This window comes from Mus caroli, unplaced genomic scaffold (assembly GCF_978045245.1).
Source record: "Mus caroli unplaced genomic scaffold, Mus_caroli_1 scaffold_4, whole genome shotgun sequence".
NCBI classification, from domain to species: Eukaryota; Metazoa; Chordata; class Mammalia; order Rodentia; family Muridae; genus Mus; species Mus caroli.
The window spans coordinates 15,261,737-15,283,960 of NW_028227259.1; the positions used below are offsets into that span (position 1 = coordinate 15,261,737).

The following is a 22,224-nucleotide window of genomic DNA, read 5'->3' on the forward strand; positions in this document are numbered from 1 at the left end:
GTGGAATCTCAAGGTTGTTTTGATTTGCATTTCCCTGATGATTAAGGATGTTGAACATTTTTTCAGGTGCTTCTCTGCCATTCGGTATTCCTCAGGTGAGAATTCTTTGTTCAGTTCTGAGCCCCATTTTTTAATGGGGTTATTTGACTTTCTGGAGTCCACCTTCTTGAGTTCTTTATATATATTGGATATTAGTCCCTTATCTGATTTAGGATAGGTAAAGATCCGTTCCCAATCTGTTGGTGGTTTTTTGTCTTATTGATGGTGTCTTTTGCCTTGCAGAAGCTTTGCAGTTTCATGAGGTCCCACTTGTCAATTCTCGATTTTACAGCACAAGCCATTGCTGTTCTATTCAAGAATTTTTCCCCTGTGCCCATATCTTCAAGGCTTTTCCCCACTTTCTCCTCTATAAGTTTCAGTGTCTCTGGTTTTATGTGAAGTTCCTTGATCCACTTAGACTTGACCTTAGTACAAGGAAATAGGAATGGATCGATTCGCATTCTTCTACATGTTAACAACCAGTTGTGCCAGCACCATTTGTTGAAAATGCTGTCTTTCTTCCACTGGATGTTTTTAGCTCCCTTGTCGAAGATCAAGTGACCGTAGGTGTGTGGGTTCATTTCTGGGTCTTCAATTCTATTCCATTGGTCTATTTGTCTGTCACTATACCAGTACCATGCAGTTTTTATTACAATTGCTCTGTAGTAAAGATTTAGGTCCGGCATGGTGATTCCACCAGAGGTTCTTTTATCCTTGAGAAGAGTTTTTGCTATCCTAGGTTTTTTGTTATTCCAGATGAATTTGCAGATTGCACTTTCTAATTCGTTGAAGAATTGAGTTGGAATTTTGATGGGGATTGCATTGAATCTGTAGATTGCTTTTGGCAAGATAGCCATTTTTACAATGTTGATCCTGCCAATCCATGAGCATGGGAGATCTTTCCATCTTCTGAGATCTTCTATAATTTCTTTCTTCAGAGACTTGAAGTGTTTATTATACAGATCTTTCACTTCCTTAGTTAGAGTCACGCCAAGATATTTTATATTATTTGTGACTATTGAGAAGGGTGTTGTTTGCCTAATTTCTTTCTCAGCCTGTTTATTCTTTGTGTAGAGAAAGGCCATTGATTTGTTTGAGTTAATTTTATATCCAGCTACTTCACCGAAGCTGTTTATCAGGTTTAGGAGTTCTCTGGTGGAATTTTTAGGGTCACTTATATATACTATCATATCATCTGCAAAAAGTGATATTTTGACTTCATCTTTTCCAATTTGTATCCCTTTGATCTCCTTTTGTTGTCGAATTGCTCTGGCTAGGACTTCAAGTACAATGTTGAATAGGTATGGAGAACGTGGATAGCCTTGTCTAGTCCCTGATTATAGAGGGATTGCTTCAAGCTTCTCACCATTTACTTTGATGTTGGCTACTGGTTTGCTGTAGATTGCTTTTATCATGTTTAGGTATGGGCCTTGAATTCCTGATCTTTCCAAGACTTTTATCATGAATGGGTGTTGGATCTTGTCAAATGCTTTTTCCGCATCTAACGAGATGACCATGTGGTTTTTGTCTTTGAGTTTGTTTATATACTGGATTATGTTGATGGATTTCCGTATATTGAACCATCCCTGCATCCCTGGGATGAAACCTACTTGGTCAGGATGGATGATTGTTTTGATGTGTTCTTGGATTCGGTTAGAAAGAACTTTATTGAGGATTTTTGCATCAATATTCATAAGTGATATTGGTCTGACGTTTTGGTCACAAAACAGGCCTCAACAGATACAAAAATATTGAAATTGTCCCATGCATCCTATCAGATCACCATGGACTGAGGCTGATCTTCAATAACAAAATAAATAATAGAAAGCCAACCTTCACGTGGAAACTGAACAACACTCTTCTCAATGATACCTTGGTCAAGGAAGGAATAAAGAAAGAAATTAAGGACTTTTTAGAGTTCAATGAAAATGAAGCCACAACATACCCAAACTTATGGGACGCAATGAAAGCATTTCTAAGAGGAAAACTCATAGCTCTGAGTGCCTCCAAAAAGAAACTAGAGAGAGCACACATTAGCAGCTTGACAACACACCTAAAAGCACTAGGACAAAAGGAAGCAAATTCACCCAAGAGGAGTAGATGGCAGGAAATAATCAAACTCAGGGGCGAAATCAACCAAGTGGAAACAAGAAGAACTATTCAAAGAATCAACCAATCAAGGAGCTGGTTCTCGAGAAAATCAACAAGATAGATAAACCCTTACCCAGACTCACTAGAGGGCACAGGGAAAGCATTCTAATTAACAAAATCAGAAATGAAAAAGGAGACATAACAACAGATCCTGAAGATATCCAAAACACCATCAGATCCTTCTACCAAAGGCTATACTCAACAAAAATGGAGAACCTGGATGAAATGGAGAAGTTCCTAGACAGATACCAGGTACCAAAGTTGAATCAAGATCAGGTTAATGATCTAAATAGCCCTATATCCCCCAAAGAAATAGAAGCAGTCATTAATAGTCTCCCAACCAAAAAAAGCCCTGGACTAGATGGGTTTAGTGCAGAGTTCTATCAGATCTTCAAAGAAGATCTAATCCCAGTTCTTCACAAACTATTCCACAAAATAGAAACAGAAGGTACTCTACCCAACTCATTCTATGAAGCCACAATTACTCTGATACCTAAACCACAAAAAGACTCATCCATATTTTTTATAGAACTCAGGAACAACAGGCACAGGAATAGTAGTACTCCTGATGTTCAGGAACCTCCCCTCTTCAATAACCAATGAAGAAGATACCTACATCTGGATTTTATCTGGGAGTATTGTCAATTGAAAGTCCCTCCTTTCAACTCTAGCTAGTGGCAAGTAAGTCAGCAAATTGGGCTGACCAAATTTTGTGTCATTATGTGCCTACTGATAAATGAATGTTGTGATACCAACCTCCAAAAGAAATCAACTTTATCCACACCTTATTATGCAAAATTTAATTGAAACAAGATCAGCTATTAATTTCTAAGTTGAAACAATGAAAATGCTATAATTAAAATAGAAAAACAGTATCCATACAAATATCTGAAAAATCTGAAATAATGATTTAAACAAAGTTTACACACACATATACAGACATGTACACATACACACATGAGAGGCCATGAATTTGAAAGTGTGTAGAATACAGTTGTTGACTAATATAATGAACATCAAAAAAAAGTAGAATAGAACTAATTAAAATATACTCTTTAAAAACTAAAATCAATCACAAATAAAAAAAAACACAAATAAAAATTTTACATAGCTTGAGAACCTATCAACAGTGAGGGTAAACAGCCTATAAGTTGGAACAAAACCTTTCCCGCTTACACTTCACAGGAGGGGTGATATCTACAGCATTTTTCCTCAAGCTTCCTAATACTGAGACTGTTTAATATAGCTCCTCATGTTGTTGAGTCCCCACAGTTTTGAAATTAGTTTAACTGATACTTTGTAACCATAATTGTGCTAGTGTTATGTGTTTTAACATAAATATTCTTGCAGATATATATTTGCCAAAAGAGTCTTTTTTATGATTTTTAATATACTTTTTATAAGGTATTTTCCTCATTTACATTTCCAATGCTATCCAAAAAGTCCCCCATACCCTTCCCCCCACTCCCCTACCCACCCCCTCCCACTTTTTGGCCCTTGCGTTCCCCTGTACTGGGACATATAAAGTTTGCAAGTCCAATGGGCCTCTCTTTCCAGTGATGGCCGACTAGGCCATCTTTTGATACATATGCAGCTACAGTCAAGAGCTAAGGGGTACTGGTTAGTTCATAATGTTGTTCTACCTATAGGGTTGCAGGTCTCTTTAGCTCCTTGGGTACTTTCTCTAGCTCCTCCATTGGGGGCCCTGTGATCCATCCAATAGCTGACTGTGAGCATCCACTTATGTGTTTTCTAGGCCCAGGCATAGTCTCACAAGACACAGCTATATCTGGGTCCTTTCAGCAAAATCTTGCTAGTATATGCAATGGTGTCAGCGTTTGAAAGCTGATTATGGATGGAACCCTGGATATGGCAGGCTCTAGATGGTCCATCATTTTGACACAGCTCCAAGCTTTATCTCTGTAACTCTTTCCATGGATGTTTTGTTCCCAATTCTAAGAAGGGGCACAGTGTCCACACTTTGGTCTTCGTTCTTCTTGAATTTCATGTGTTTAGCAAATTTTATCTTATATCTTGGGTATCCTAAGTTTCTGGGCTAATATCCACTTATCAGTGAGTACATATTGTGTGAGTTCCTTTGTGATTGGGTTACCTCACTCAGGATGATACCCTCCAGGTCCATCCATTTGCCTAGGAATTTCATAAATTCATTCTTTTCAATAGCTGAGTAGTACTCCATTGTGTAAATGTACCACATTTTCTGTATCCATTCCTCTGTTGAGGGGCATCTGGGTTCTTTCCAGCTTCTGGCTATTATAAATAAGGCTGCTGGAGTCCGGCTCTCGCAACCCAAGATGGCGGATGAGAGTGAGACAGCAGTGAAGCTGCCGGCACCTTCGTTGCCACTGATGATGGAAGGGAATGGAAACGGCCATGAGCACTGCAGCGATTGCGAGAACGAGGAGAACAACAGCCACAACAGGAGTGGCTTGAGTCCAGCCAATGACACCGGAGCCAAAAAGAAGAAAAAGAAACAAAAGAAGAAGAGAGAGAAAGGCAGCGACTTGGAATCCACCCAGGACCAGCCCGTGAAGATGACCTCTTTGCCAGCAGAGAGGATCCAGGAAATACAGAAGGCCATTGAGCTGTTCTCAGTGGGTCAGGGACCCGCCAAAACCATGGAGGAAGCCAGTAAACGGAGCTACCAGTTCTGGGATACACAGCCAGTGCCCAAATTAGGTGAAGTGGTAAACACCCATGGTCCAGTCGAACCTGACAAAGACAACATTCGCCAGGAGCCCTACACCCTGCCCCAGGGCTTCACCTGGGATGCCTTGGGTCTGGGAGACCGTGGTGTGCTGAAAGAGCTGTACACCCTCCTGAACGAGAACTACGTGGAAGACGATGACAATATGTTCCGATTCGACTACTCCCCAGAGTTTCTCTTGTGGGCTCTCCGGCCACCAGGTTGGCTCCCACAGTGGCACTGTGGGGTCCGAGTGGTCTCAAGTCGGAAACTGGTTGGGTTCATCAGTGCCATCCCAGCAAACATCCACATCTATGACACAGAGAAGAAGATGGTGGAGATCAACTTCCTGTGTGTCCACAAGAAGCTGCACTCCAAAAGGGTGGCTCCAGTTTTGATCCGAGAGATCACCCGGCGGGTCCACCTAGAGGGCATTTTCCAAGCTGTTTACACTGCCGGAGTGGTGTTGCCAAAGCCTGTGGGCACCTGCAGGTACTGGCATCGATCCCTAAACCCTCGGAAGCTGATTGAAGTGAAGTTCTCCCACCTGAGCAGAAATATGACCATGCAGCGCACCATGAAGCTCTACCGACTGCCAGAGACTCCCAAGACAGCTGGCCTACGACCAATGGAGAAGATGGACATTCCAGTAGTGCACCAACTGCTCAGCAGGTACCTGAAGCAGTTTCACCTCACCCCTGTCATGAACCAGGAGGAGGTGGAACACTGGTTCTACCCCCAGGAGAACATCATTGACACTTTTGTGGTAGAGAATGCCAACGGTGAGGTGACTGATTTCCTGAGCTTCTATACACTTCCCTCCACCATCATGAACCATCCAACCCACAAGAGTCTGAAAGCTGCATACTCCTTCTACAACGTCTACACCCAGACCCCTCTTCTAGACCTTATGAGTGATGCCCTCGTTCTAGCCAAAATGAAAGGGTTCGACGTATTCAATGCACTGGATCTCATGGAGAACAAGACATTCCTGGAGAAGCTCAAGTTCGGCATAGGGGACGGCAACCTGCAGTATTACCTGTACAATTGGAAGTGTCCGAGCATGGGGGCCGAGAAGGTTGGGCTGGTGTTACAGTAACCAGTTGCCAGTGAGATTCTGGATAAAGGCACTGAGAACCCAAACCAGGAAACGGAACCCTGCCACTTGTTGGTCCAACTTTCACAGATGTGAGATCTCTGACAGACAAAACAGAACTGAACCGGCTTTACCAAACCGCCAGCGAACTTGACAATTATATTGAGATGGCGTAGGCTGCGTGATGTCACCTTTAGCCATGTTTCTGGTCTCCCTATTTTCAATGAATTAACATGCTCATGCAGCCGTGATCAAGGGAATGTAACTGCTGAAACCTAGCTCGTGATTGGCATATTATGGAGTTAACGGGTGAATAATAAAAGTATATATATTATATATAAAAAATAAATAAATAAATAAGGCTGCTATGAACATAGTGGAGCATGTGTCCGGTTGGGACATCTTCTGGATATATGCCCAGGAGAGGTATTGCTGGATCCTCCAGTAGTACTATGTCCAATTTTCTGAGGAACCGCCAGACTGATTTCCAGAGTGGTTGTACAAGCTTGCAATCCCACCAACAATGGAGGAGTGTTCCTCTTTCTCCACATCCTCGCCAGCATCTGCTGTCACCTGAATTTTTGATCTTAGCCATTCTGACTGGTGTGAGGTGGAATCTCAAGGTTGTTTTGATTTGCATTTCCCTGATGATTAAGGATGCTGAACATTTTTTCAGGTGCTTCTCAGCCATTTGGTATTCCTCAGGTGAGAATTCTTTGTTTAGCTGTGAGCCCCAATTTTTAATGGGGTTATTTGATTTTCTGGAGTCTACCTTCTTGAGTTCTTTATATATATTGGATGTTAGTCCCCTATCTGATTTAGGATAGGTAAAGATCCTTTCCCAATTTTCTGGTGGCCTTTTTGTTTTATTGACAGTGTCTTTTGCCTTGCAGAAGCTTTGCAGTTTCATGAGGTCCCATCTGTCAATTCTTGATCTTACAGCACAAGCCATTGCTGTTCTATTCAGGAATTTTTCCCCTGTGCCCATATCTTCAAGGGTTTTCCCTACTTTCTCCTCAATAAGTTTCAGTGTCTCTGGTTTTATGTGGAGTTCCTTAATCCACTTAGATTTGACCTTAATACAAGGAGATAGGAATGGATCAATTTGCATTCTTCTACATGATAACCTCCAGTTGTGCCAGCACCATTTGTTGAAAATGCTGTCTTTTTTCCACTGGATGGTTTTTGCTCCCTTGTCAAAGATCAAGTGACCATAGGTGTGTGGGTTCATTTCTGGGTCTTCAATTCTATTCCATTGGTCTACTTGTCTGTCGCTTTACCAGTACCATGCAGTTTTTATGCCCAAAGAGTCTTAACAATAGGTTAAGAACCATTGTCCTACAGGATATAAAGGAATGCAAAATTAAACACCTTCAAAACACATAATGGATTACATTGATGGATTTCATATATTGAACCATTTCTGTATCTCTGGGTTAAAGCCTACTTAATCATAGTGAATAATTGTTTTGATGTGGTCTTGGGTTTAGGTGTGAGTATTTTATTTAGCACATTTGCATCATTGTTCATAAGAATAATTGGTCAGAACATACATTCTTTGTTGAGTCTAGGTAGTTTAGGTATCGGATTGACAATGATCTCATAGTATCCTATGGCAATGTTCCTGATTTTTATGCTTTGTGGAATTGTATGAGGACTATTTGCATTAACTTTTCATTCAAGGTCTGAAAGCATTTCACACTAAAACCATCTAGCCCTGATCTTGCTTTTTATTAATTAATTAATTAATTTATTTATTTTTAATTGGGTGATTTCCTTAGGGGTTATAAGGCTATTTAAATTAGTTACCTCATCTTGATTTGACTTTGGCAAATGGTATCTATAAAGTAAACCATTCATTTCATTTAGATTTTTCAATTTTGTGGATTGCAAGCTTTTGAAGTAAAACACAAAGATACCTTGGATTCATTATCATTTCCAATTTTATTGATTAGGACACTTCCTGTATTTTTGTTAGGTCAGCTAAAGGTTTGTCTATCTTGCAAAGTGTCTCAAAGGACAATCTCATGGTTTCTTTGACTTTTTTTTCTTTTTTCTATTTTATTGAACTTCTCACTGAGTTTAATTATTTCTTGCCATGTACTCCTTTGGGGTATGTTCGATTCTTTTTTTTTTTTTTTTTTTTTTTTTTTCCTAGTCCTTCAAGTGTGCTTTTGAATTGCTGAAGTGAGATCTACCAATTTTCATTATGAAGATATTCTGTGCTATATTTTTTTCTTTCACTGCTTTCATTGTGTCCCATGAGTTTGAATGTGTTATGTCTTCATTTTCATTGAATTCTCAAAAGGCTTTCTTTCTTCTTTCTTCATTTCTTCCCTGATGCAGTGATCATTGAGTAGTGAGTTGTCCAGTTTCCATGAGTTTGTCAGGTTTCTGCTGTTTCTCTTGCTGTTGAATTCTACCTTTATTTCATAGTGATCTGATAAGATACAAGGGATTTTGTTTTATCACTTGAGGCTTGGTTTGAGATTGTCTACGTGATCAGTTTTGGAGAATGTTCCCTGAAGTGTTGAGAAGAAGGTATAATTTTTGGGCTGGCTAAATGGTTCTATAGATATTTGTTAAATCTATTTGGTGACCCAGCCACTTCAGTTACTCAATAGGTTCTCAAGGTATGGAGTAGGGGTGGAAAGGAAGAAGACAATTAGACAACATTATAGCGTGACTCCAGTCAGTGCTGAGGCTGATTTTTTTTTCTCCATTTAGCATTTATAGCATTCTAAATAGTGGCAGAGAATAGGTTCAGTTCTGGGATCAAATGCAAAGTATTCAAACAAGGTAATAAACAGAGATATCAAACAAAGCAGTAAACAAAGCCCCCTAGTCTCTGTTTCTAGAAGCTTATGAAGATACCAAGGTATAAGAAATGCCTTTCTAGGCTGTATTTACCTTGAACTTTACATTAGCCTAAATGTGAATATTTTTATCTGAGCCTACTTCCTTGAGCCCAATGACAAGCGTTACCCAAATTTCTAGAAGCAGCCGCAAAGGTATCCACATCTCCCCACTTTTTATTTCATAAACATGACTTTGTCTGTCTTAGGTTGTTTTTACAAGAATGCCTTTCTTACCTGTCTTGGAATATGCATTTTCAAAACCAATGCATTTCCATCTTAGGATGGTAAAACACTCTACAGCATCTTTGACTGCCACCCTGTTAAATTAATGAGTCTGTCTGGGAATCCATTGCTCATTTAAAGCCTTGTAGTTTGGCTGCCAATATGTTGGTGTTGTTAAAAGCAAGTTTTATTACAATGTACAGAAATAAAAGTATTCCCTGGACAAGAAGGGCTTATATGATCAAGCTATATAAGCTGTTTTTGAATATTGACTGAGATAGAAATACTGACCTTAAGCCATGAATATATCTGCAGCATCAAAAACTCTGAAAAGCAGCATTCTTTAATTCATAATGTCAGTAAGCAAAGTTAAAACATTCTGAGAAGTCTTAAAATTATATCTAATACTGCAAAAGGGTCGTTGAATTTTCTCACAATTATACTATCATTGTAAACTTTAGAAGTGACACAAATCCATTGGTATTTAATGAAACACTCAAGATCGCTTCTTTTAAACTCTGAGCTCTCTTTCCAATAATTTGAATAATATCACCGATTGCATAAATTCATTGTTCTAGATACTATCTATATCTTCTTGATTACCCAGAGCAACAATTTTTTTTTTTTGTTAAATGATTAACAAAATTGTCTGTCTTAACTTCTTGTATCACAGCAATTAGAAGCAGTGGTGCTAGGTATTAATGTAATCAAAGCTGCTATGCCAGCAAGAGTCAACCCCACTACCTTCTTGCTTAAATCCTGACTCAGTTCTTCCAGTATTTGCAAGCCTTTTTCAGATTACTAAAGTCCTGTACTACTCACAGACAATAAACAAAAAGAAAAGCTGGTTGGTTGACCACCATAACAGACATGCCAGATTTCAATACATTAACACAATTAGAAAGGGAACAATCAATACAAATTAAATTAAATATTGGAGAAAACGCAAAAGTAATTTTAACATAACCAATTAATAAAAGATTACGAACCTTAATACATGTAATAACACTTGTTTGAAATCCAGATCCTGCCATTGTTCTAAATCTTGATCCTGTTCCAGTTTTATCAACTGTAAATGTAAGCTCATACAAGACAGTTGTCAGTTTTCAAATATGTCTCTGAAAATGTCCAGAACCAGCCTTCCAAACGAAGACTGTCATTTTCTTTTTTTTCCAATATTGGATTGATTTGCAGACTGGTCCATGATTGAGTCAGAATAACTGATCATATTAAAGGAAAGAGAAGGGTCACTATAACTTCTCTATTTGAAAGTTTTTGAAGGCAGTTTCCAGGTCTCCAGTTTCTCTGTCCCACAAGCTCTAAAAGCTTGAAGCAAGGCAGCTTGTCCAGTCTGGGATATAGACAAACAAAGGTGGGTCAGGAACATATGCCCAATATCGCTTTCTTTGTCAAAATTGTCAAGCTACACAGCAAACTCACAGTCAGCATCATTCTCTGTCCCAACATCAGCATGTCTCACCAATCACTCTGGCAGCTACCATGCAAGTTTATCATTCTGAGAGAGAGAAAAAACAAAAAACAAAAAACAAAAAACAAAAAACAAAAAACAAAACATGCCCTCTTTCCCATATTAATAACTGATTGGGACCATGCTGTATGCTGATAAGTGGATCTTTCCATTTCATCTAGGCTTAAGTATGCCAAGTTGTAGGATGCTACAGACATTCAGCAGAGAGTTACTTGGCCTCCAAAAATTAAAAATTAAAATTAAAATAACATGATTTAAATAAATTTGTGGGTTACTAGGATATAATTCCACCTTTTTTTATTTTATAAGATATTGTATTAAAGTTCAAGGTGTCCATTCCACAATATCTTGTCATTGCGAATAATAAGTGATCTCAGTAATATGGGTAACATTAAATTGTTGACAAAACATCTCAAATGTTTGACATCAATAGCCAGTTCCATTATGTGTTTTAATCTGATTTGGAACACCTCCATAGAGAAACAATGTAAGCAATGAGTAAGCATTTTTTACTTGCTTCTACTGTTAAAGCAGGTGCAACAAGAAAGCCTGAGAAGCTGTTTATAGTCACATGTATATATTTTAATTTTCCAAAATCAGAAATATGATAAACATCCATTTGCCATAATTGAATAGGTGTGAGTCCTCCAGGACTAACACCATTATGTGGTACAGGAAGAAGCTGAGGACATTCAGGTCATGTCTTTACAATGTGATGTGCACATTCTCTAGAAATAACTAATTGTTGTCTCAAGATAGTACTATTTTGATGATGTAAAGAATGAGAATGTTTGGCTAATTGCTCCCGTGTAAAGCCTATAATCTGCTGGTATGCAAATCTGCTGTGGCATTACCCTCACTAAAGGGTCTGAGCAATCTAGTATGAGCTCTTTAAGGTTCTATAAAGTAAGGAACAGTACATTCTCTTAAATTAAGTTGTATTTGCATAAATAATTGCAATATTTGAGAATTGGCAGTATCTAAAAAAAAAGAAACAGTTTCAAGCAATTGCAGACTAACAGCTTATTGGCATACAAATTGAAAACTTGATCCACATTTCAAAATCAGAAGCTACAGCACATAATTCAATGATTTGTACTGAAGCAAAGAGAAATTCAAGAGAATAAACATGTGATCCAATTACATATGCTACCTTACCATTAAATGAGCCATCTGTAACTACAGTATGCACAGTCTCTCTTTCAAACTTACAGGAAGTACAAAAGCATGCATAGAGGCCAATTTTAACAACTTTTCTTTTGGATAATGATTATTAATTCTGCCTGAAAAATTTATACACTCAATAGGCCATATATCAGTAATCTGCATTAACCAATTTAATTGCTGTTGCAATAAGGAATAAATATTTCATCAGGTTCTTTCCCAAAATACTTTCATGGTTCTAACCTACAATTCTGTATTAACACAGTAATAGCTTCAGAACAGGGTGTTAAAACTTTCTTTGGAGATAAAGAAAGATGAATCTGCATTAGTGGTTTCTTTTGACAAAGAACTGATATGAGTGCATGAGAAGTAGCAAGAACAAAACAGCTAACAATTGATCATATTCTATATAATTTATCCATTGTTGATTAATAGCTTCCTCTACTTCCTGCAAAGCTATTCATCTAGGGGAATTAGGATTTGCATTCTCCTTGAAAACATCAAACAGAGGCTTAAAGTCTCCTGTGGTGTGTTTAAAGTGAGCTCTTAGCCAATTAACATCTCCTAAGAGCTTTTGAAAATAATTTAAAGTAAATAAATGGCCTTTTCTTATTTGAATTTTCTTTGCCACAATTTGTTTAGGATACAACTGATGTCCCAAATACTGAAAAGGATATTTACCTTGGAATCTTTTCTGGAGCAACAACTGCTCACCAAAATTTTTAAACGTGTTGTATAAGAAAGGCTTGTAATAAAACACCTTCATATGGATCAGCTAATAAAATATCCATATAATGAATAATATACACTGATTCTTGTATTGAAGAAGCAACACATTTTTTTTTTTTTTTTTTTTATATAACGTAGGGCTATTAGCCTTCTCTGAGGCAAAATATTCGAATGATATTGGTTCATGGGTTCTTTAAAATTTCAAGCAGACACACTAAATGCAAATCTTTCATAATCATGATGATGCAAAGGAATAGTATGAAAACAATCTTTTAAAGCTGTAATAATTTTACACATATATTTCGGAATGGCAGGTGGAGTAGGTAAGCCAGGTTTTAATGTCTTTATAAGTTCCTAGTTTCATTAACCTTTCGTAAGTCTTGCAATAATCTCCACTTGCTTGATTTGTTCTTAAATATGGGTGAATTAAAATCTTGAGTTTGTAATTGCATTGTAAAGTGCAGCTAATGGAACATTAGCAGTTTAACTATAATTTTTAAGTTTCTTTTGCAATAGTAGAGCATAACCATAACGTTGAAAAGCAAAACCAATTTTTAACAATCCAGTGTAAACAATCCAGTCTCTCTAAAATCAATATAAAGTGCATTACTTTCATGTTACAAAGTTTGATTGCCAGCTCTTATATATGATTGCATGATGGTGCAACTTTTAATACCTCATTATTTTAAATCCTATATTTTATAAGTCTAGTTTCTAGGCCAAGAATTATATAAAATATTATCAACTTAGGGATATTTTTAGAGACCTATTTCCCTAGATTGGCTCATGTTGGGCCCAAATTTGGCCCTGGTTTGGGCCTTGAGGACTAATCTAAACCTGGCTCAAGTTTCTGCAGCCTTGTGGGAGTTTTTAGCCTGAGCCTAAGCCTGGCTCGAGTTTTTAGAGCTGTATCAGTCACTTCCATACTGAGATGACTCAGCAAGACCTCTTTAATCCTGCCTCTGCTTTGCTGTTGCTGATATAGAGCTTTGCCATTGGCCCTGTCAGTCACTCCATACCCTCTGCCACCCTTCGCTGTCTCCTACATCATCTTACCCCACCAAAAATCCCCTCTCTATGCTCTGAACTTATATAAGCAAGAAGCTGATGCCATAAAGTTGAGTTCCTGCTTCAACAAGGCTCGTGTTTCTTTTGGGCCATAGATTCTCACTATTCTGCTCAGCCAGGAGAGACCCTAGCAGGACTGGAACCTCTCTCCTCTTGCCTAGACTTGCTGGCATGGAGCCAGCAGTCTCATGCCATATATTGTTGTCTAGAATGACTCCAACTGAACCATCAGTTTGAAGCAAGCTTTCTGTTATCATTGTTACAAATTTTTAATTATAGCAAATAACTTATAAATCAATAATCTATAACCAAGATGTACAGAACACATTTGCATCTTTAAGACCAGTCAGAAACAAACATGAAATGAGTGGCCACACTCATCTTATATATTTAGACTAGACAAAATTTTCTTACTTTTTCTAGCTGTAATTTCAAGGGAAGAGCACCTTTGACACCTGCTGAACCCAATAAGTACGGTCACAGAGATATTTCTAGAAGAAACAACTATCAGCTCCCTTACCATAGAAGCTCAGAAGGGCTGCCCCCTTTAAGAGAGTATGGTGCAGATAAATAGCCATTGGCAGGGCTTCTCTAGTTGCCATAACCACCTATCTACGGGTGCAGGGCAAATTATAAGTATTTGTTGTGCAAATTGAGATTTTTTTTTTCTGAAACGTTAAAATTAAATCAAGGGGTGTGGAGAGCCAGCAGATACATTTTAACAATATTTTCTTGTGAACATGAAAAACAGAGAAATAATCAAGAAATGAAATGAAAACACAGACATAAACTGACAGACATGGATAGATTGGCACAGACAATAGACAGAGAGACAAGGACAGACAATAGACAGAGAGGGAAAAGAACTAGATGTGCCACCAAAGAGACCCAGATATCTTACCTAAGGAATCCAGAACCAGAACTAAGCATTCCTCCAGTAGGAGCCAGAGAGGAAGCAGGATGTCTCCTGACCTCCTCCTGTCCCTAGGAGAGCTCGGGAACAGCTCCATTTCATTTTCCTCTCTTTCACCAAAACATCCCAGACAGGGAGACGACTGCTTTTCTGAAACCCATTCTGTCTCTTACGTCTGGGCTCTAAACTATCTGTAATCAGAGTCCAAAGATCTGTGTGAATTATCTTCACTATTCTAGATTTTATCATATCTCTAAACACAGACACAAAAAGCATTCTACCATTACCTTTATTCACAGCTAGCACAAATCTTCTTTATTTTCCATTGTTTGCTGCCTTTGCTTCCTTTCCCCTGGTGCTCTTCACTGTATTCCACCTACATGAGCTCCATCATTGAGATGCCATCTGATCAGACCAGCTCATTCAGTCAGCAGGGTCTCGGGGGAGGGAGGGGGGACTGAAAAGGAAAAGACAACTAGACACCATTATAACATGACTCCAGACAGTGCTGAGTCTGACTCCACACAGTGCTGAGGCTGAGTGGGTTTTATTTTTTTCCCAGTCAGTTTTTATACTACTCTAGGTACTGGCAAAGAATAGGGTCAGTTCTTAGGTCAAAGACAAAGTAATCAAACAAGATAATAAACAAAGAGATCAAATAAAGCATTAAACAAAGCCTCCTGTTCACTGTTTCTAGGGCCTTATCTGGATGACCAAGATAAAAGGAATGCCACACATTTCTAGGCTGAGTTTACCTCGAGCTTTGTATTAGCCCCAATGTGACTATTCTTATCTGAGCCTACTTCCTTGAGCCTAGTGACACGTGCTTGCCAAATTTCTAGATGCAACCCCAAAAGCTCTCCACAATTTCTTCCCTGACACAGAGATCATTGAATAGTGAGTTGTCCAGTTTCCATGAGTTTGTCAGGTTTCTGTTGTTTCTCTTGTGGTTGTATTTTTGCTTTATTCCATGGTGATCTGATACAATACAAGCAATTATTTCTATTTTGTTTTGTCTTTTGAGGCCTGGTTTGTGATTGTCTATATGGTCAATTTTGGAGAATGTTCCCTGAAGTGTTGAGAAGAAGGTATAATTTTTTTGTATTTGATGAAACTTTCTCTAGATATCTGTTGGGTCCATTTGGTTCCAAATATATGTAAATTTAGTTACTAGTTTCCATCTCAATGACCTGTCCACTAGTAAGAGTGAGAAGCTGAGGTCTCCTACTATTAATGTCTGGGGTTCAGTATTGATTGAAGCTCTAGTAATGTTTCTTTTATGAATCTGAGTGCCCTTGTGTTTGGAGCATAGATGTTCAGAATCAAGATATCATTTTGGTGGATTTTTCCTTTGATGAGTAAGAAATCTCTTTCACCATCTCTTTTAATTAAATGTGGTTGAAAATCTATTTTACTTGATATTAGAATGGCTACTCCAGCTTTCTTAATGGGTCTGTTTGCTTGGAATATTTTTTCCAAGGCTGTTATTTTGTTGCTGAGGTGTATTTCTTGTATCTATCAGTTTGCAGGATCTTGTTTTGCGCCCAATCTGTTAGTTTGTGCCTTTTTCCTGTGGAATTGAGTTCAATGATGTTGAAAGATATTAATGACTAAAGATGGTTAATTCCTTTTATTTTGATAATGGTTGTGGTTGTGGTGGTGGTGGTGATGATGATGGTGTGTATCTGTGTGTTTGTTTCACTTCTTTTCTTTGTGGTGCTGTGAAATTATTTGTGGATATAGTAAACCTTCTTGGGTTGGAATTTTCCTTCTAATATCTTTCTTGTACTGGATTTGCAGATAGAAGTTTACATTTGAGTTTCTCATGGAAATCTTGTTTTCTTCATCAATGGTGATTGGAAGTTTTTCTGGTTATACTAGTATAGGTTTGTATGGGCCCAGGCCGTTGTGGCTTTTAGAGTCTCTGTTGAAAAGTCAGGTACAATTCTAATATTGTACCTTTATGTGTTATTTGACCTTTTCCCTTGGCAGCTTTTAGTATTATTTACTTGTTCTGTACATTTAGTGTTTTGACTTTTGTGTGGCTGGAAGGAATTTTTTTTTCTGGTCTAATTTTTTTGTTGTTCTGTAAACTTCTTGTACCTTTACAAGCATCTCTTTCTTTCGATTGGGAAATTTCTATAATTTTGTTGACACTATTTTCTGTGCCTTTGAGCTGGGAATATTCTTCTCCTTCTATTCCTATTATTATTAGGTGTAATCTTATTGTAGTGTCCCAGATGTTTAGTATCAGGAACATTTTAGATTTAATATTTTCTTTGATTCGAGTAACAATGTCTTTTATTGTATCTTCTAAGCCTGAAATTATCTCCTCTATCTCTTGTCTTTAGTTGGTCATACTTCATCAATAGTTTCTGTTCACTTACCTCTCCACTGTTTCCTCTATTGGTGTTTTCTTTATTTCTTCTGTTTCCATTTTTCAGGTTTTAAAGAGTTTTATTCATTTCCCTCCTTTTTTTGTACTTTCCTGAATTTTATTCACCTCCTCTTTAAAGGTCATTATCATCCTCTTTGTTTTGATTTAAGATCGTTTCCTTGTGCTTCAGCTGAGTTAGAATATTCAGGGTTTGTTGTAGTAAAACAAATGTGCTCTGTTGGTGCCATATTTCCCTGGATCTTCTTGTCATGTTTTTATGTTTGTCTCTAGTGATCTGGGTTTGGGGTTCATATAGATTTAGGTGTTGATTTATGAGCTTATTTTTAATAGATGGATTTAAAAAATATGTTTATCCCTTGTTTTCAGTTACCTCTTGGGCTTTTTGCCTTAGCAGACTGGGATTCTAGTGACCAACAAGTCTTCAGGTCTAGTAGATGTATCTACTGTGGTTTTGGTGGCCTGTGTGACCTCTGAAATTTCAGGTTCCAAACTTGGCTAAAATTGTGGGCCAGAATATGGGGCCCAGGAGAGGGTATGCAGTTTGGGGCCATTGGGTGGCATATTGGGAGATTTGGCAGGCAGTTGGCAGTGCCTTGCTTATGTTCACTAGTGCAGGTAATGTCTCCAGGAAAACAGCTGGAGTCATGGGCTTGAATTCAGAGCCCAGGGTAGGTGGTGTAATTTAAAGCTATTGAGAATGATTTTAGGGGAGTTGGGGGCAGAGGGCACTTTCTTATATGGGGCCCTTGGTACTTGTGTGGACTTTGTAAAGCAGTCAGAGTTGTGAAGATCCTATATTTTCAGTGCTCACTTAATGCACAAATATTATCTACTTTGGCCTCTAATTGAAATATATAAATATTTACCATAAGATAAAGATAATGAAAATACACAGAAACAGTTCTTCCCAATGTTTCTTAAGCTATGGCCCTTTGATATAGTTCCTTATGATGTGTTGACCCACATCCATAAAATTATTTTCTTTGCTACTTTATAAATGTAATTTTGCTGATTTGCATTATGATGTAAATAGCTGATATTCAGGATATCTGATATGTAACCACAAAGGAGCCATGAACCACTGAACTGAAACAGTCAACAAACAACTCTTGAACAAAGTACAATGAACAATATAAATTGACCTTTACACAGAACCTGAACAGAAGATGCATTGATGGAGGAGATGTTTAGTTCTCACATTTGACATTGGATTTGCCAGCAGTGGAAATGTCACAAAATATCTACAAGCAGAAATCTTATTTAAGAAAACTTAAGATGCTTTTGTATATTAAGTTGTTTTTAACATTCATGTAAACATTTTGTTTATGTGAGTGGATATGGATATTGAATGACATATTTAAGCTAAATTCTAGATGCAATATGTTATAATGTGCTATCTACTCAATGATTCAAGGCATTACAAGCATTCTTGCTAATTCCCATCTTTTGACTCCATATTTATCAAAACAATAAGTTCTATCAATAATACATTTTAAATCAATTTTATTATTTCTCCCACCATTCTTTTTTTTTTTTTTTAAAACAAAGCATCTTTAATAATGGGTGATGAGAAAACTGGGAGTCCAAATGTGGAAGAACAAAAATTAGAACAATATTTATCAATTTGCACCAACACTAATTCCAAATGGATCAAAGACCTAAGTGTGAACCCTGAAACACTGAAACTGCTAGACTAGAAGAAACCGTACATTGTCTCTTATACACATTGGTGTAGGACAGGACTTTCTGATAGGACTTGATTTTCTTGAGAGTTAAGGTAAAAAATTAACAAGTTGGAATTAATAAAACTAAAAAGCTTCTCCATAGATTAAAAAAAAAACAACAATCATTAGCCAATCAAGTGAAACCCTTAGAATGGAAAAGAGTCTTTGACAGCTATATATTAAACAAATAATTGATATTAAGAACATACAAAGAACTAAGAAAGCAAAGAGTCAAAATAATCAAACAACAACAAACAAATAAATCAAACAAACAAACAAACAAACAAAATCATACAAATGATCCTAGAATCTAGGGTCAAATAGTTCTCTAAAGAAAAAAATAATATCTAGCTAAAGCAGAGATTCTAAAATTTTGAGTTACAAACCCTTTGGGGGGTTCAAACAAACATTTCATGTCTCCCACCATTCTTGTTAGCCACAATTCTATATTAGATTTCTACCTATGTGACTGTAATTATTATCCTTTTCTCTGATTTTCTTGTGAGGACAAGTTTATTCAGATATAGCAGTGTTCTTTCTCTATTGTTCAGATAACTGTTTTACCATTATTAACAATTTTCTATTTCTGTTTCCTAAGAAGTAAACATTTTTGAGATATAATTCACAACTGAATTAGAAACTACTTTTCTAATTATGCTATTTGTGACTGGCTCACCACATATCACTTTGGATTAGGAATAAGAAAAATAAAATATTTAATGCTCTCTGTCCCTCTGTTTCCTCCTTTGATTCATGTGAGTTTGTTTATAAGTCTTAGATTCCTCATCTCCAGACTACAGCTGATGAAAGTCTCTATGATCTCAGGTCCTACTGCAGAGAACCTCATCCCACAGTGGAGTAAAAAAGAAAAAAAAAAACCCACAAAACAAAATAGTAAAGTGTTGATTAACTACATCTCCTGCAACCACAGCAGAATAGCTTAGAGTGATTAAATTAGAATTATTAGTTAATTGAAGGCATCTAATGAAATTTAATCTCATATAATTTGCTATGACCAATTTATAGGTACTGTTCATCCTTCTTGCTTCTTGCTTTCTTTCTGGCTTTCATTTTATAATTATGTATGGGCCTTCATAACTTGTTTCATAAATATCTGTCATATTTGTCCTAGAAAATTAATTTTAAAAATAAAATGCGAAGGAATACTGTTACATGCTTTAATCTCAGCTCTCAGACTCCAAAGGTAGGTGCATCTCTGTGAGTTCAAAATGAGGTCAGCAGGGCTACATCCTGAGACACTGTCTTTAAATAAATAAATAAATAAACAAGCAAATAAATTGTAGTACCAGGGAAATGTTAGTCTTTTCAGTGTCCCTGGGACATGGGAAGAATTTCTTTTAGTTTCTTTGTTACTGTCTGCACAGTCTCATGCTTAGGTGGGAAAGTCTCCATCTTGAGAAGGTATCTATAAATAGCAACAAATATTTGTGTCCAAATTTTGCTGCATGAAGTCCATTTCCCAATTGACTCCTGGCTTTGTGTCCCCGTATTAGGTATTGGCAACCACATTAGTCAATTGACAGGCCTGTTTTTAACAATTTCATCTATTTTTGAATTGGCATCTCTAATTCTGATGTGGGACTGGCAGACTAAGTCCTGCATTCTTTGGGGGTACCATGTGTGAATAACAATGGAACTTTTTCAGTATGCTTATACCCATCTTCTCTGGTACAATTAGTTTGTAGTCAGATGTCCTCCCTCATCTTTTATGACAATGAGACATGGGCAGGTTTTTGTTTGTTTGTTTTTGTTTTGTTTTGTTTTGTTTGGTTTGGTTTGGTTTGGTTTGGTTTTTCGAGACAGGGTTTCTCTGTATAGCCCTGGCTGTCCTGGAACTCACTTTGTAGTCCAGGCTGGCCTCGAACTCAGAAATCTGCCTGCCTCTGCCTCCTGAGTGCTGGGATTAAAGACATGTGCCACCACACTCGACTGATATGAGCAGGTTTTTGACCCAGATTACATCTTCTGTCTGGTCAGAGTGTGTGGGATCTCCTGGGTCTAGGGCAATCAAGGACATGAGGGAAAGAATTTCCCTCCAATTTCTAGGGCTACCCACTGGGCTATCTTTTTGCCCTCTGGGATGGAGTTTAGTCCTTCCTTCTGCCACCAGAAGGTCTTTCTTCCTATATAGTACCATAGATGTGAGCAGTAGCAAAGGCACATCAAGAATCTGTGTCTCTTGTCCTTTCTCAACTCTATTGCCAGTTCAGCTTTCTAGGCTAACATCTCTGCCAGGGGTGGCTCTGCTCATACAATCTTGGTGTTTGAGACCACCACTGCCACAGCATATGTCTGTCCTCCTGAATGAGGCTGATGGCATTGGTGAACCATGTTAGCTCTGCATCCATATGCAGAGGCCCATCTATTGAGGTCAGGTTCAGAAAGCAGGGCAGCTGAAAAGTTATCCTAGGGGCATTCAGGAAGAGAGGCTGCTAATGAGTCATTCTGGCAACATCTTTAACTAGGAGGCCTTTGCTGCACTGATGTGTAAACAGGGCAGGGACCAGCTTCTGCCAGTTGGTGACACATTGGCCATTGGCTGATGCCAGGACTGAGTCTCAGTATCCATCATCCCCCAGGTCTAGGGAGGTCACCTGTAGTTGACAGAGAAATCAGAGGCTCAATAGTCCCAATTTTTCAGGGTATCTAAGAGATCCTACATTTTTGTTCTGTTTCTCTTGCCATGGGAATTCATTTATAAACTGAAGAAGAGACTTTATCTTCAGGTCTTAGCAAGACAGAATGTTGATCTTTATTGTCTACAAAAAAGCTGGTGTTTTTCTCTTTTAATTCAAAGGTTACCCTGGGCTTAGGGAGGGGTCCGTTTTGATCTTCAGGGCTCCCTTACAAGAAACAACCAGAAATTGGCACTCATGAAAAATACCTATGACACCCCAAACACAAGTCCAAACTATTCTATAAGGCAGAAATGAGAAACAACCAGAAAGTCATGCAAACACATAAGAAAAGAAACAGATTGTTGGGTGTCTCCTGGCTCCTCTGAGCCCACACACATCCTCAGAACAAGACTCAGGATGACTCCTGGCCCCACCTTAGCCACAGCTCCCAGGTAAATCTATTCCTAACTTCAACCAGCCTCTGGTACAAAATCAAGGTCATGTTCCCAAATGGGTAGATGTCTCAGTTCCCTGAGCCACACCTACCCAAACAGAGGCTCAGAACATCTCCTTCCTGGCCCTACAATTGCTACAGCTCCGAGAAACATCTCTCCTAACTGCAAATCAGACACAGAACAAATTCAAGACCTTGTTTCAAGACAGTCTTAGCACCATTTAAAATCAGTAAACAGAAAAAGGCACAACCAAAAAAAGAAACCAAACAAATCTGGAAACCAGAGGGCCCAGGGTTTTTTTGTTTGTTTGTTTGTTTTGTTTTTGTTTTTCTTGTTGTTTTGTTTTGAATTGGGAGGTTCCCTTAGGGGTTCTAAGATTATTTAGATTAGTTAACTCATCTTGATTTAACTTTGGCAAATGGTATCTATAAAGTACATCATCCATTTCACTTAGATTTTTCAATTTCTTGAATCAACTCTAATGATTCTTTGGATTTTCCCCATGTCTGTTATTATGACACTTTATCATGTCTAATTTTATTGACTTGGATACTTTCTGCATTTTTGTTAGT

General features: G+C 37.8%; 1 pseudogene; it reads left to right on the top strand.

The window, feature by feature from the left end:
• The first annotated feature begins 4,488 nt into the window (after positions 1 to 4,488).
• LOC147004927 (glycylpeptide N-tetradecanoyltransferase 1 pseudogene) lies at positions 4,489 to 6,322 on the top strand (annotated as a pseudogene).
• The last annotated feature ends 15,902 nt before the right edge of the window (positions 6,323 to 22,224 follow it).